Genomic DNA, 15,982 nt, shown 5'->3' with positions numbered 1-15,982 from the left:
ATAATAGTCTAGTTCAGGAGAGGAGACGATACCTTATAATAGTCTGGTCTGGTGAGAGGAGGGACTGACATCTACAATAGTCTGTCTGGTGAGAGAAGGTACTGACGTCTATAATAGTCTGGTCTGGTGGAGAGGAGGGACTGACATCTATAATAGTCTGGTCTGGTGAGAAAAAGGAGGGACTGAGGTCTATAATAGTCTGGTCTGGTGGAGAGGGAGGGACTGACAGCCTCAGTCTGGTCTGGTGAGAGGAGGACTGACATCTGTGGCTAGTCTGGTCTGTTGAGAGGAGGGACTGACGCCTATAATAGTCTGGTCTGGTGAGAGGAGGGACTGATGTCTATAATAGTCTGCTCTGGTGAGACGAAGAGACTGGACATCTATAATGGTCTGGTCTGGTGAGAGTGAGGACTGGACATCTATAATAGTCTGGTCTGGGTGGGAGAGGAGGGACTAGAGATCTATAACAGTCTGGTCTGGTGAGTGGCAGAGACTGGACGCCTATACATAGTCTGGTCTGGTGAGAGGAGGGACTGGACACCTATAATAGTCTGGTCTGGTCGAGAGGAGTGGCACTGACGCTCTAGGCTAAGGGGTCTGGGTCTGGTGAGAGTGAGGGACTACGACGCCTATAAGAGCCCTGGCCTGGTGGAGACGAGAGACTGACGTCTATAATAGTCTGGTCTGGTGAGAGAGGGACTGATCATCTATACTAGTCTGGTCTGGGTGGGAGAGGAGGCACTGAGATCTATAATAGTCTGGTCTGGTGAGATGGAGGGACTGACATCTAACTAGTCTGGTCCAGGGGAGAGGAGGGACTGACATCTATACTAGTCTGGTCTGGTGGAGAGGAGGGACTGACATCTATAATAGCCTGGTCACTCCGGTGGAGAGTGAGGGACCGACGTCATACTAGTCTGGTCTGCAGAGGAGGGGACTGACGTCTCATAATAGTCCGGTCTGGTGAGACGAGGGACTGACGCTCTATAATGGTTTGGTCTGGTGAGAGGAGGGACTGACGCCTCTATGGGCTAGTCTGGTCTGGTGAGAGTAGGGACTGACATCTATAATGATAGTCTGGTCTGGTGAGCTGGAGGGACTGGACATCTAGTAATAGTCTGGTCTGGTGGGAGAGTGAGGGACTGACCATCTATAATAGTCTGGTTCGGTGAGATGAGTGAGGCACTGAGCATCTATACTAGTCTGGTCTGGTGGAGAGTGAGGGACTGACATCTATAATAGTCTGGTCTGGTGAGAGGGGGGACTGGACGTCTATAATAGTCTGTCTGGTGAGACGAGGGACTGACATCTATGGGCTAGTCTGGTCTGGTGGAGAGGAGCGACTGGACATCTATGATGAAGTCTGGTCTGGTGAGATGGAGGGACTGACGTCTATAATAGTCTGGTCAATGGTGAGAGGAGGAACTGACGTCTATAATAGTCTGGTCTGGTGAGAGGAGGGACCGACATCTATGGGCTAGTCTAGTCTGGTGAGATGGAGGCACTGGCGCCTATGGGCGAGTCTGGTCTGGGTGAGAGGAGGGACCGACATCTATAATAATAGTCTGGTCTGGTGGGAGAGGAGGGACTGAGATCTATACATAGTCTGGTCTGGGGAGAGGAGGGTACTGACGTCTATACTAGTCTGGTCTGGTGAGAGGAGTGGACTGACGTCTCAGCAGCAGTCTGGTCTGGTGAGGGAGGGACTGACGTGGCCAGTCTGGTCTGGGTGAGAGGAGTGGGACTGGAGGTCTATAATAGTCTGGTCTGGTGAGACGATGAGACTGACGCCTATACATGGTCTGGTCTGGTGAGAGGAGTGGGACCGGGACATCTATGATAGGTCTGGTCTGGGTGGAGAGGAGGTTCACTTACATCTATGGCCTGGTCTGGTGAGAGGGAGGGACCGGGACATCTTCACAGGGCTAGTCTGGTCTGGTGAGAGGAGTGGACTGACATCTATAATGTCTGGTGAGAGAGGGACTGAGATTATAATAGTCTGGCTAAGGAGAGAGGGAGGCACTGGACATCTATAATAGTCTGGTCTGGTGAGAGGCAGGGATGACATTGATGCCCGCCAGTCTGGTCTGGTGAGAGTGAGGGACTGGAGGTCTATAAGAAGTCTGGTCTGGTGAGAGGAGGGACTGGACGCCTATAATTGTCTGGTCTGGTGAGAGGAGGGACTGACATCTATGGGAGTCCGGTCTGGTGAGAGGGGGGACTGAGCGTCTATAATAGTCTGGTCTGGTGGGAGAGGAGGGACCACGTCTCTGGCACATTCTGGTTGGTGAGACGAAAGAGACTGATCGCTCAGAGGAGGCAATTGACATCTATAATGGTCTGGTCTGGTGAGAGGAGGGACTGATCACCCATAATAGTCTGGTCTGGTGAGAGGAGGGACTGACGCCCAATACTAGTCTGGTCTGGTGGGAGAGGAGGGACTGACATCTACAACTAGTCCGGTCTGGTGAGAGGAGGGACTGAGCCGATCTATACTAGTCTGGTCTGGTGAGAGGAGGGACTGACATCTATTGGAGTCTGGTCTGGTGAGAGGAGGGACTGACGCCTATAATAGACTGGTCTGGAGAGAGGAGGCACTGACATCTATAAGTAGTCTGGTCTGGTGAGAGGAGGGACTGACGTCTATAATAGTCTGCTCTGGTGAGAGGAGGGAACTGGACACCTATAGCGGTCTGGTCTGGTGAGAGGAGGGACTGTACATCTATAATAGTCTGGTCTGGTGAGAGGAGGGACTGGACATCTATAATAGTCTGGTCTGGTGAGAGGAGGGCACGACATCTATAATAGTCTGGTTGGTGAGAGGAGTGGACTGACATCTATAATAGTCTGGTTGGTGAGAGGAACTGGAGCGCCTATAATAGTCTGGCCTGGTGAGAGGAGGACGACATCTATAATATTGGTCTGGTGAGAGGAGGGACTGACATCTATAATAGTCTGGTCTGGTGAGAGGAGGGACTGACATCTATAATAGTCTGGTCTGGTGAGAGGAGGGACTGACATCTATAATAGTTGGATACCCTTCTGGTGAGAGGAGGGACTACATCTATAATAGTCTGGTAAAGTGTGGTGAGAGGAGGGACTGACATCTATAGTAGTCTGGTCTGGTGAGGGAGGGACTGACGCCTATAGTAGTCTGGTCTGGTGAGAGGAGGGACTGACGTCTATAATAGTCTGGTTGGTGAGAGGAGGGACTGACATCTATAGGAGTCTGGTCTGGTGAGAGGAGGGACTGAGCGTCTATTAATAGTCTGGTTGGTGAGAGGAGGGACTGACGCCTATAATAGTCTGGTCTGGTGAGAGTGAGGGACTGACATCTAATACTAGTCTGGTTGGTGAGAGGAGGGACTGACGCCTATAATAGTCTGGTCTGGAGAGAGGAGGGACTGACGTCTATAATAGTCTGGTCTGGTGAGAGGAGCTGACATCTACAATGGTCTGGTTGTGAGAGGAGGGACTGGAGCATCTATAATAGTCTGGTCTGGTGGGAGAGGAGGACTGACACCGCAGATAGTCTGGTCGGAGAGAGGAGGCACTGACGTCTATAATAGTCTGGCTGGTGAGAGGAGAGGGACTGACACTATAGTGGTCGGAGAGAGAGGTGGTCTGGTGAGAGGAGGGACTGAGCGTCTATACTAGTCTGGTCTGGTGAGAGGAGGGACTGACATCTATAATAGTCTGGTCTGGTGAGAGAGGCACTGAGCATCTATAATAGTCTGGTCTGGTGAGAGGAGGGACTGAGCATCTATAATAGTCTGGTCTGGTGAGAGGAGGGGACTGGACGCCTATAATAGTCTGGTCTGGTGAGAGGAGGGACCGACATCTATAGTAGTCTGGTCTGGTGAGAGGAGGGACCGACGCCTATAATAGTCTGGTCTGGTGAGAGGAGGGACTGACATCTATAATAGTCTGGTCTGGTGAGAGGAGGGACTGGACATCTATAATAGTCTGGTCTGGTGAGAGGAGGCACTGACATCTATAATAGTCTGGTCTGGTAGAGGAGGACTGGACATCTATAATAGTCTGGTCTGGTGAGAGAGGGACTGACATCTATAATAGTCTGGTCTGGTGAGAGAGGGACTACATCTATAATAGCCTGGTCTGGTGAGAGGAGGGACTGACACCTATAATAGTCTGGTCTGGGGAGAGGAGGGACTGACATCTATAACAGTCTGGTCTGGTGAGAGGAGGGACTGACATCTATAATAGTCTGGTTGGTGAGAGGAGGACTGACATCTATAATAGTCTGGTTGGTAGAGGAGGGACTGACATCTATAATAGTCTGGTCTGGTGAGAGGAGGGACTGACATCTATAATAGTCTGGTCTGGTGAGAGGAGGGACTGACATCTATAATAGTCTGGTCTGGTGAGAGGAGGGACTGACATCTATAATAGTCTGGTCTGGTGAGAGGAGGGACTGACATCTATAATAGTCTGGTCTGGTGAGAGGAGGGACTGGACACCTATAATAGTCTGGTCTGGTGAGAGGAGGGACTGACATCGATACTAGTCTGGTCTGGTGAGAGGAGGACTGACATCTATAATAGTCTGGTCTGGTGAGAGGAGGGACGACGTCTATAATAGTCTGGTCTGGTGAGAGGAGGGACTGACGTCTATAATAGTCTGGTGAGAGGAGGGACTGACATCTATAGTAGTTGGTTGGTGAGAGGAGGGACTGGACATCTATAATGTTGGGTGAGAGGAGGGACTGACATCTATAATAGTCTGGTCTGGTGAGAGGAGGGACTGAGCATTATAATGTTGGTCTGGTGAGAGGAGGGACTGACATCTATAATAGTCTGGTCTGGTGAGAGGAGGGACTGACATCTATGAAGTTGGTCTGGTGAGAGGAGGGACTGACACCTACAAAGTCTGGTGTAGAGAGGAGGGACTGACGTCTATAATAGTCTGGTCTGGTGAGAGGAGGGACTGACATCTATAATAGTCTGGTCTGGTGAGAGGAGGGACTGACGTCTATAATAGTCTGGTCTGGTGAGAGGAGGGACTGACGTCTATAATAGTCTGGTCTGGTGAGAGGAGGGACTGACATCTATAATAGTCTGGTCTGGTGAGAGGGAGGGACTGACATCTATAATAGTCTGGTCTGGTGAGAGGAGGGACTGACGCCTATAATAGTCTGGTCTGGTGAGAGGAGGGACTGACATCTATAATAGTCTGGTTTGGTGAGAGGAGGGACTGACATCTATAATAGTCTGGTTGGTGAGAGGAGGGACTGACATCTATACTAGTCTGGTCTGGTGAGAGAGGACTGACATCTATAATAGTCTGGTCTGGTGAGAGGAGGATGATCTATAATAGTCTGGTCTGGTGAGAGGAGGGACTGACATCTATAATAGTCTGGTCTGGTGAGAGGAGGGACTGACATCTATAATAGTCTGGTCTGGTGAGAGGAGGGACTGACATCTATAATAGTCTGGTCTGGTGAGATGGAGGGACTGACGTCTATAATAGTCTGGTCTGGTGAGAGGAGGGACTGACATCTATAATAGTCTGGTCTGGTGGGAGAGGAGGGACTGACATCTATAATAGTCTGGTCTGGAGAGAGGAGGGACTGACATCCTATAATAGTCTGGTCTGGTGAGAGGAGGGACTGACATCTATAGTAGTCTGGTCCGGTGAGAGGAGGGACTGACATCTATAATAGTCTGGTTTGGTGAGAGGAGGGACTGACGTCTATAATAGTCTGGTCTGGTGAGAGGAGGGACTGACATCTATAATAGTCTGGTCTGGTGAGAGGAGGACTGACATCTATAATAGTCTGGTCTGGTGAGAGGAGGGACTGACATCTATACTAGTCTGGTCTGGTGAGAGGAGGGACTGACATCTATAATAGTCTGGTCTGGTGAGAGGAGGCACTGACATCTATAATAGTCTGGTCTGGTGAGAGGAGGGACTGACATCTATAATAGTCTGGTCTGGTGAGAGGAGGGACGACATCTATAATAGTCTGGTCTGGTGAGAGGAGTGGACTGACGTCTATAATAGTCTGGTCTGGTGAGAGGAGGGACTGACATCTATAATAGTCTGGTCTGGTGAGAGAGGGACTGACACTATAAAGTTGGGTGAGAGAGGGACTGACATCTATAATAGTCTGGTATCAATCCTGGCTGGTGAGAGGAGGGACTGACATCTATAATAGTCTGGTTGGTGAGAGGAGGGACTGACATCTATAGTAGTCTGGTTGGTGAGAGGAGGGACTGACGTCTATAATAGTCTGGTCTGGTGAGAGGAGGGACTGACGTCTATAATAGTTGGTCGGTGAGAGGAGGGACTGGACACTATAATAGTCTGGTCTGGTGAGAGGAGGGACTGACATCTATAATAGTCTGGTCTGGTGAGAGGAGGGACTGGACACCTATAATAGTCTGGTCTGGTGAGAGGAGGGACTGACGTCTATAATAGTCTGGTCTGGTGAGAGGAGGGACCGACATCTATAATAGTCTGGTCTGGTGAGAGGAGGGACTGACATCTATAATAGTCTGGTCTGGTGAGAGGAGGGACTGACATCTATAATAGTCTGGTCTGGTGAGAGGAGGGACTGACATCTATAATAGTCTGGTCTGGTGAGAGGAGGGACTGACAGCTATAATTGTCTGGTATACCCACAACTCACCCTTTTCTGGTGAGAGGAGTCACTGACATCTATAATAGTCTGGCCTGGTAAGAGGAGAGACTGACATCTATAATAGTCTGGTCTGGTGAGAGGAGGGACTGACATCTATAATAGTCTGGTCTGGTGAGAGGAGGGACTGACATCTATAATAGTCTGGTCTGGTGAGAGGAGGCACTGACATCTATAATAGTCTGGTCTGGTGAGAGGAGGGACTGACATCTATAATAGTCTGGTGAGAGGAGGGACTGACATCTATAATAGTCTGGTCTGGTGAGAGGAGGGACTGACATCTATAATAGTCTGGTCTGGTGAGAGGAGGGACTGACATCTATAATAGTCTGGTCTGGTGAGAGGAGGGACTGACATCTATAATAGTCTGGTCTGGTGAGAGGAGGGACTGACATCTATAATAGTCTGGTCTGGTGAGAGGAGGGACTGACATCTATAATAGTCTGGTCTGGTGAGAGGAGGGACTGACATCTATAATAGTCTGGTCTGGTGAGAGGAGGGACTGACATCTATAATAGTCTGGTCTGGTGAGAGGAGGGACTGACATCTATAATAGTCTGGTCTGTGAGAGGAGGGACTGACATCTATAAAGACTGGCCTGGTGAGAGGAGGGACTGACATCTATAATAGTCTGGTCTGGTGAGAGGAGGGACTGACATCTATAATAGTCTGGTCTGGTGAGAGGAGGGACCGAGCATCTATAATAGTCTGGTCTGGTGAGAGGAGGGACTGACATCTATAATAGTCTGGTCTGGTGAGAGGAGGCACTGACATCTATAATAGTCTGGTCTGAGAGGAGGGACTGACATCTATAATAGTCTGGTCTGGTGAGAGGAGGGACTGACATCTATAATAGTCTGGTCTGGTGAGAGGAGGGACTGACATCTATAATAGTCTGGTCTGGTGAGAGGAGGGACTGACATCTATAATAGTCTGGTCTGGTGAGAGGAGGGACTGACATCTATAATAGTCTGGTCTGGTGAGAGGAGGGACTGACATCTATAATAGTCTGGTCTGGTGAGAGGAGGGACTGACATCTATAATAGTCTGGTCTGGTGAGAGGAGGGACTGACATCTATAATAGTCTGGTCTGGTGAGAGGAGGGACTGACATCTATAATAGTCTGGTCTGGTGAGAGGAGGGACTGACATCTATAATAGTCTGGTCTGGTGAGAGGAGGGACTGACATCTATAATAGTCTGGTCTGGTGGAGAGGAGGGACTGACATCTATAATAGTCTGGTCTGGTGAGAGGAGGGACTGACATCTATAATAGTCTGGTCTGGTGAGAGGAGGGACTGACATCTATAATAGTCTGGTCTGGTGAGAGGAGGGACCGACATCTATAATAGTCTGGTCTGGTGAGAGGAGGGACTGACATCTATAATAGTCTGGTCTGGTGAGAGGAGGGACTGACATCTATAATAGTCTGGTCTGGTGAGAGGAGGGACTGACATCTATAATAGTCTGGTCTGGTGAGAGGAGGGACTGACATCTATAATAGTCTGGTCTGGTGAGAGGAGGGACTGACATCTATAATAGTCTGGTCTGGTGAGAGGAGGGACTGACATCTATAATAGTCTGGTCTGGTGAGAGGAGGGACTGACATCTATAATAGTCTGGTCTGGTGAGAGGAGGGACTGACATCTATAATAGTCTGGTCTGGTGAGAGGAGGACTGACATCCTATAATAGTCTGGTCTGGTGAGAGGAGGGACTGACATCTATAATAGTCTGGTCTGGTGAGAGGAGGGACTGACATCTATAATAGTCTGGTCTGGTGAGAGGAGGGACTGACATCTATAATAGTCTGGTCTGGTGAGAGGAGGGACTGACATCTATAATAGTCTGGTCTGGTGAGAGGAGGGACTGACATCTATAATAGTCTGGTCTGGTGAGAGGAGGGACTGACATCTATAATAGTCTGGTCTGGTGAGAGGAGGGACTGACATCTATAATAGTCTGGTCTGGTGAGAGGAGGGACTGACATCTATAATAGTCTGGTCTGGTGAGAGGAGGGACTGACATCTATAATAGTCTGGTCTGGTGAGAGGAGGGATTGACATCTATAATAGTCTGGTCTGGTGAGAGGAGGCACTGACATCTATAATAGTCTGGTCTGGTGAGAGGAGGGACTGACATCTATAATAGTCTGGTCTGGTGAGAGGAGGCACCGACATCTATAATAGTCTGGTCTGGTGAGAGGAGGGACTGACATCTATAATAGTCTGGTCTGGTGAGAGGAGGGACTGACATCTATAATAGTCTGGTCTGGTGAGAGGAGGGACTGACATCTATAATAGTCTGGTCTGGTGAGAGGAGGGACTGACATCTATAGTAGTCTGGTCTGGTGAGAGGAGGGACTGACATCTACAATAGTCTGGTCTGGTGAGAGGAGGGACTGACATCTATAATAGTCTGGTCTGGTGAGAGGAGGGACTGACATCTATAATAGTCTGGTCTGGTGAGAGGAGGGACTGACATCTATAATAGTCTGGTCTGGTGAGAGGAGGGACTGACATCTATAATAGTCTGGTCTGGTGAGAGGAGGGACTGACATCTATAATAGTCTGGTCTGGTGAGAGGAGGGACTGACATCTATAATAGTCTGGTCTGGTGAGAGGAGGGACTGACATCTATAATAGTCTGGTCTGGTGAGAGGAGGGACCGACATCTATAATAGTCTGGTCTGGTGAGAGGAGGACTGACATCTATAATAGTCTGGTCTGGTGAGAGGAGGGACTGACATCTATAAGTCTGGTCTGGTGAGAGGAGGGACCGACATCTATAGTAGTCTGGTCTGGTGAGAGGAGGGACTGACATCTATAATAGTCTGGTCTGGTGAGAGGAGGGACTGACATCTATAATAGTCTGGTCTGGTGAGAGGAGGGACTGGACATCTATAATAGTCTGGTCTGGTGAGAGGAGGGACTGACATCTATAATAGTCTGGTCTGGTGAGAGGAGGGACTGACATCTATAATAGTCTGGTCTGGTGAGAGGAGGGACTGACATCTATAATAGTCTGGTCTGGTGAGAGGAGGGACTGACATCTATAATAGTCTGGTCTGGTGAGAGGAGGGACTGACATCTATAATAGTCTGGTCTCGGTGAGAGGAGGGACTGACATCTATAATAGTCTGGTCTGGTGAGAGGAGGGACTGACATCTATAATAGTCTGGTCTGGTGAGAGGAGGGACTGACATCTATAATAGTCTGGTCTGGTGAGAGGAGGGACCGACATCTATAATAGTCTGGTCTGGTGAGAGGAGGGACTGACATCTATAATAGTCTGGTCTGGTGAGAGGAGGGACTGACATCTATAATAGTCTGGTCTGGTGAGAGGAGGGACTGACATCTATAATAGTCTGGTCTGGTGAGAGGAGGGACTGACATCTATAATAGTCTGGTCTGGTGAGAGGAGGGACTGACATCTATAATAGTCTGGTCTGGTGAGAGGAGGGACTGACATCTATAATAGTCTGGTCTGGTGAGAGGAGGGACTGACATCTATAATAGTCTGGTCTGGTGAGAGGAGGGACTGACATCTATAATAGTCTGGTCTGGTGAGAGGAGGGACTGACATCTATAATAGTCTGGTCTGGTGAGAGGAGGGACTGACATCTATAATAGTCTGGTCTGGTGAGAGGAGGGACTGACATCTATAATAGTCTGGTCTGGTGAGAGGAGGGACTGACATCTATAATAGTCTGGTCTGGTGAGAGGAGGGACTGACATCTATAATAGTCTGGTCTGGTGAGAGGAGGGACTGACATCTATAATAGTCTGGTCTGGTGAGAGGAGGGACTGACATCTATAATAGTCTGGTCTGGTGAGAGGAGGGACTGACATCTATAATAGTCTGGTCTGGTGAGAGGAGGGACTGACATCTATAATAGTCTGGTCTGGTGAGAGGAGGGACTGACATCTATAATAGTCTGGTCTGGTGAGAGGAGGGACTGACATCTATAATAGTCTGGTCTGGTGAGAGGAGGGACTGACATCTATAATAGTCTGGTCTGGTGAGAGGAGGGACTGACATCTATAATAGTCTGGTCTGGTGAGAGGAGGGACTGACATCTATAATAGTCTGGTCTGGTGAGAGGAGGGACTGACATCTATAATAGTCTGGTCTGGTGAGAGGAGGGACCGACATCTATAATAGTCTGGTCTGGTGAGAGGAGGGACTGACATCTATAATAGTCTGGTCTGGTGAGAGGAGGGACTGACATCTATAATAGTCTGGTCTGGTGAGAGGAGGGACTGACATCTATAATAGTCTGGTCTGGTGAGAGGAGGGACTGACATCTATAATAGTCTGGTCTGGTGAGAGGAGGGACTGACATCTATAATAGTCTGGTCTGGTGAGAGGAGGACTGACATCTATAATAGTCTGGTCTGGTGAGAGGAGGGACTGACATCTATAATAGTCTGGTCTGGTGAGAGGAGGGACTGACATCTATAATAGTCTGGTCTGGTGAGAGGAGGGACTGACATCTATAATAGTCTGGTCTGGTGAGAGGAGGGACTGACATCTATAATAGTCTGGTCTGGTGAGAGGAGGGACTGACATCTATAATAGTCTGGTCTGGTGAGAGGAGGACTGACATCTATAATAGTCTGGTCTGGTGAGAGGAGGGACTGACATCTATAATAGTCTGGTCTGGTGAGAGGAGGGACTGACATCTATAATAGTCTGGTCTGGTGAGAGGAGGACTGACATCTATAATAGTCTGGTCTGGTGAGAGGAGGGACTGACATCTATAATAGTCTGGTCTGGTGAGAGGAGGGACTGACGTCTATAATAGTCTGGTCTGGTGAGAGGAGGGACTGACATCTATAATAGTCTGGTCTGGTGAGAGGAGGGACTGGACATCTATAATAGTCTGGTCTGGTGAGAGGAGGGACTGACATCTATAATAGTCTGGTCTGGTGAGAGGAGGGACTGACATCTATAATAGTCTGGTCTGGTGAGAGGAGGGACTGACATCTATAATAGTCTGGTCTGGTGAGAGGAGGGACTGACATCTATAATAGTCTGGTCTGGTGAGAGGAGGGACTGACATCTATAATAGTCTGGTCTGGTGAGAGGAGGGACTGACATCTATAATAGTCTGGTCTGGTGAGAGGAGGGACTGAGCATCTATAATAGTCTGGTCTGGTGAGAGGAGGGACTGACATCTATAATAGTCTGGTCTGGTGAGAGGAGGGACTGACATCTATAATAGTCTGGTCTGGTGAGAGGAGGGACTGACATCTATAATAGTCTGGTCTGGTGAGAGGAGGGACTGACATCTATAATAGTCTGGTCTGGTGAGAGGAGGGACTGACATCTATAATAGTCTGGTCTGGTGAGAGGAGGGACTGACATCTATAATAGTCTGGTCTGGTGAGAGGAGGGACTGACATCTATAATAGTCTGGTCTGGTGAGAGGAGGGACTGACATCTATAATAGTCTGGTCTGGTGAGAGGAGGGACTGACATCTATAATAGTCTGGTTGCCCCACAACTCACCCTGTTCTGGTGAGAGGAGGGACTGACATCTATAATAGTCTGGTCTGGTGAGAGGAGGGACTGACATCTATAATAGTCTGGTCTGGTGAGAGAAGGGACTGACATCTATAATAGTCTGGTCTGGTGAGAGGAGGGACTGACATCTATAATAGTCTGGTCTGGTGAGAGGAGGGACTGACATCTATAATAGTCTGGTCTGGTGAGAGGAGGGACTGACATCTATAATAGTCTGGTCTGGTGAGAGGAGGACTGACATCTATAATAGTCTGGTCTGGTGAGAGGAGGGACTGACATCTATAATAGTCTGGTCTGGTGAGAGGAGGGACTGACATCTATAATAGTCTGGTCTGGTGAGAGGAGGGACTGACATCTATAATAGTCTGGTCTGGTGAGAGGAGGGACTGACATCTATAATAGTCTGGTCTGGTGAGAGGAGGGACTGACATCTATAATAGTCTGGTCTGGTGAGAGGAGGGACTGACATCTATAATAGTCTGGTCTGGTGAGAGGAGGGACTGACATCTATAATAGTCTGGTCTGGTGAGAGGAGGGACTGACATCTATAATAGTCTGGTCTGGTGAGAGGAGGGACTGACATCTATAATAGTCTGGTCTGGTGAGAGGAGGGACTGACATCTATAATAGTCTGGTGAGAGGAGGGACTGACATCTATAATAGTCTGGTCTGGTGAGAGGAGGGACTGACATCTATAATAGTCTGGTCTGGTGAGAGGAGGGACTGACATCTATAATAGTCTGGTCTGGTGAGAGGAGGGACTGACATCTATAATAGTCTGGTCTGGTGAGAGGAGGGACTGACATCTATAATAGTCTGGTCTGGTGAGAGGAGGGACTGACATCTATAATAGTCTGGTCTGGTGAGAGGAGGGACTGACATCTATAATAGTCTGGTCTGGTGAGAGGAGGGACTGACATCTATAATAGTCTGGTCTGGTGAGAGGAGGGACTGACATCTATAATAGTCTGGTCTGGTGAGAGGAGGGACTGACATCTATAATAGTCTGGTCTGGTGAGAGGAGGGACTGACATCTATAATAGTCTGGTCTGGTGAGAGGAGGGACTGACATCTATAATAGTCTGGTCTGGTGAGAGGAGGGACTGACATCTATAATAGTCTGGTCTGGTGAGAGGAGGGACTGACATCTATAATAGTCTGGTCTGGTGAGAGGAGGGACTGACATCTATAATAGTCTGGTCTGGTGAGAGGAGGGACTGACATCTATAATAGTCTGGTCTGGTGAGAGGAGGGACTGACATCTATAATAGTCTGGTCTGGTGAGAGGAGGGACTGACATCTATAATAGTCTGGTCTGGTGAGAGGAGGGACTGACATCTATAATAGTCTGGTCTGGTGAGAGGAGGGACTGACATCTATAATAGTCTGGTCTGGTGAGAGGAGGGACTGACATCTATAATAGTCTGGTCTGGTGAGAGGAGGGACTGACATCTATAATAGTCTGGTCTGGTGAGAGGAGGGACTGACATCTATAATAGTCTGGTCTGGTGAGAGGAGGGACTGACATCTATAATAGTCTGGTCTGGTGAGAGGAGGGACTGACATCTATAATAGTCTGGTCTGGTGAGAGGAGGGACTGACATCTATAATAGTCTGGTCTGGTGAGAGGAGGGACTGACATCTATAATAGTCTGGTCTGGTGAGAGGAGGGACTGACATCTATAATAGTCTGGTCTGGTGAGAGGAGGGACTGACATCTATAATAGTCTGGTCTGGTGAGAGGAGGGACTGACATCTATAATAGTCTGGTCTGGTGAGAGGAGGGACTGACATCTATAATAGTCTGGTCTGGTGAGAGGAGGGACTGACATCTATAATAGTCTGGTCTGGTGAGAGGAGGGACTGACATCTATAATAGTCTGGTCTGGTGAGAGGAGGGACTGACATCTATAATAGTCTGGTCTGGTGAGAGGAGGGACTGACATCTATAATAGTCTGGTCTGGTGAGAGGAGGGACTGACATCTATAATAGTCTGGTCTGGTGAGAGGAGGGACTGACATCTATAATAGTCTGGTCTGGTGAGAGGAGGGACTGACATCTATAATAGTCTGGTCTGGTGAGAGGAGGGACTGACATCTATAATAGTCTGGTCTGGTGAGAGGAGGGACTGACATCTATAATAGTCTGGTCTGGTGAGAGGAGGGACTGACATCTATAATAGTCTGGTCTGGTGAGAGGAGGGACTGACGTCTATAATAGTCTGGTCTGGTGAGAGGAGGGACTGACATCTATAATAGTCTGGTCTGGTGAGAGGAGGGACTGACATCTATAATAGTCTGGTCTGGTGAGAGGAGGGACTGACATCTATAATAGTCTGGTCTGGTGAGAGGAGGGACTGACATCTATAATAGTCTGGTCTCGAGAGGAGGGACTGACATCTATAATAGTCTGGTCTGGTGAGAGGAGGGACTGACATCTATAATAGTCTGGTCTGGTGAGAGGAGGGACTGACATCTATAATAGTCTGGTCTGGTGAGAGGAGGGACTGACATCTATAATAGTCTGGTCTGGTGAGAGGAGGGACTGACATCTATAATAGTCTGGTCTGGTGAGAGGAGGGACTGACATCTATAATAGTCTGGTCTGGTGAGAGGAGGGACTGACATCTATAATAGTCTGGTCTGGTGAGAGGAGGGACTGACATCTATAATAGTCTGGTCTGGTGAGAGGAGGGACTGACATCTATAATAGTCTGGTCTGGTGAGAGGAGGGACTGACGTCTATAATAGTCTGGTCTGGTGAGAGGAGGGACTGACATCTATAATAGTCTGGTCTGGTGAGAGGAGGGACTGACATCTATAATAGTCTGGTCTGGTGAGAGGAGGGACTGACGTCTATAATAGTCTGGTCTGGTGAGAGGAGGGACTGACATCTATAATAGTCTGGTCTGGTGAGAGGAGGGACTGACATCTATAATAGTCTGGTCTGGTGAGAGGAGGGACTGACATCTATAATAGTCTGGTCTGGTGAGAGGAGGGACTGACATCTATAATAGTCTGGTCTGGTGAGAGGAGGGACTGACATCTATAATAGTCTGGTCTGGTGAGAGGAGGGACTGACATCTATAATAGTCTGGTCTGGTGAGAGGAGGGACTGACATCTATAATAGTCTGGTCTGGTGAGAGGAGGGACTGACATCTATAATAGTCTGGTCTGGTGAGAGGGGACTGACGTCTGTATAGTCTGGTGAGAGGGGGACTGACATCTATAATAGTCTGGTAGGGACCTGGTGAGAGGAGGGACTGACATCTATAATAGTCTGGTCTGGTGAGAGGAGGGACTGACATCTATAATAGTCTGGTCTGGTGAGAGGAGGGACTGACATCTATAATAGTCTGGTCTGGTGAGAGGAGGGACTGACATCTATAATAGTCTGGTCTGGTGAGAGGAGGGACTGACATCTATAATAGTCTGGTCTGGTGAGAGGAGGGACTGACATCTATAATAGTCTGGTCTGGTGAGAGGAGGGACTGACATCTATAATAGTCTGGTTCACACATCTGGTGAGAGGAGGGACTGACATCTATAATAGTCTGGCCTGGTGAGAGGAGGGACTGACATCTATAATAGTCTGGCCTGGTGAGAGGAGGGACTGACATCTATAATAGTCTGGTCTGGTGAGAGGAGGGACTGACATCTATAATAGTCTGGTCTGGTGAGAGGAGGGACTGACATCTATAATAGTCTAATCTGGTGAGAGGAGGGACTGACATCTATAATAGTCTGGTCTGGTGAGAGGAGGGACTGACATCTATAATAGTCTGGTCTGGTG

At 48.6% G+C, this 15,982-nt stretch overlaps 1 protein-coding gene across 1 annotated transcript in view; it reads left to right on the top strand.

Annotated features, from left to right (window-relative positions):
- Positions 1 to 15,982, top strand: part of LOC121542728 (sorting nexin-27-like) — a 56,429-nt gene that overhangs the window by 8,247 nt on the left and 32,200 nt on the right. The window lies entirely within an intron of this gene.

The sequence above is a fragment of the Coregonus clupeaformis genome, chromosome 28 (genome assembly GCF_020615455.1).
Source record: "Coregonus clupeaformis isolate EN_2021a chromosome 28, ASM2061545v1, whole genome shotgun sequence".
Classification (NCBI taxonomy): Eukaryota; Metazoa; Chordata; class Actinopteri; order Salmoniformes; family Salmonidae; genus Coregonus; species Coregonus clupeaformis.
This window is presented reverse-complemented; position numbering and strand designations above follow the sequence as displayed.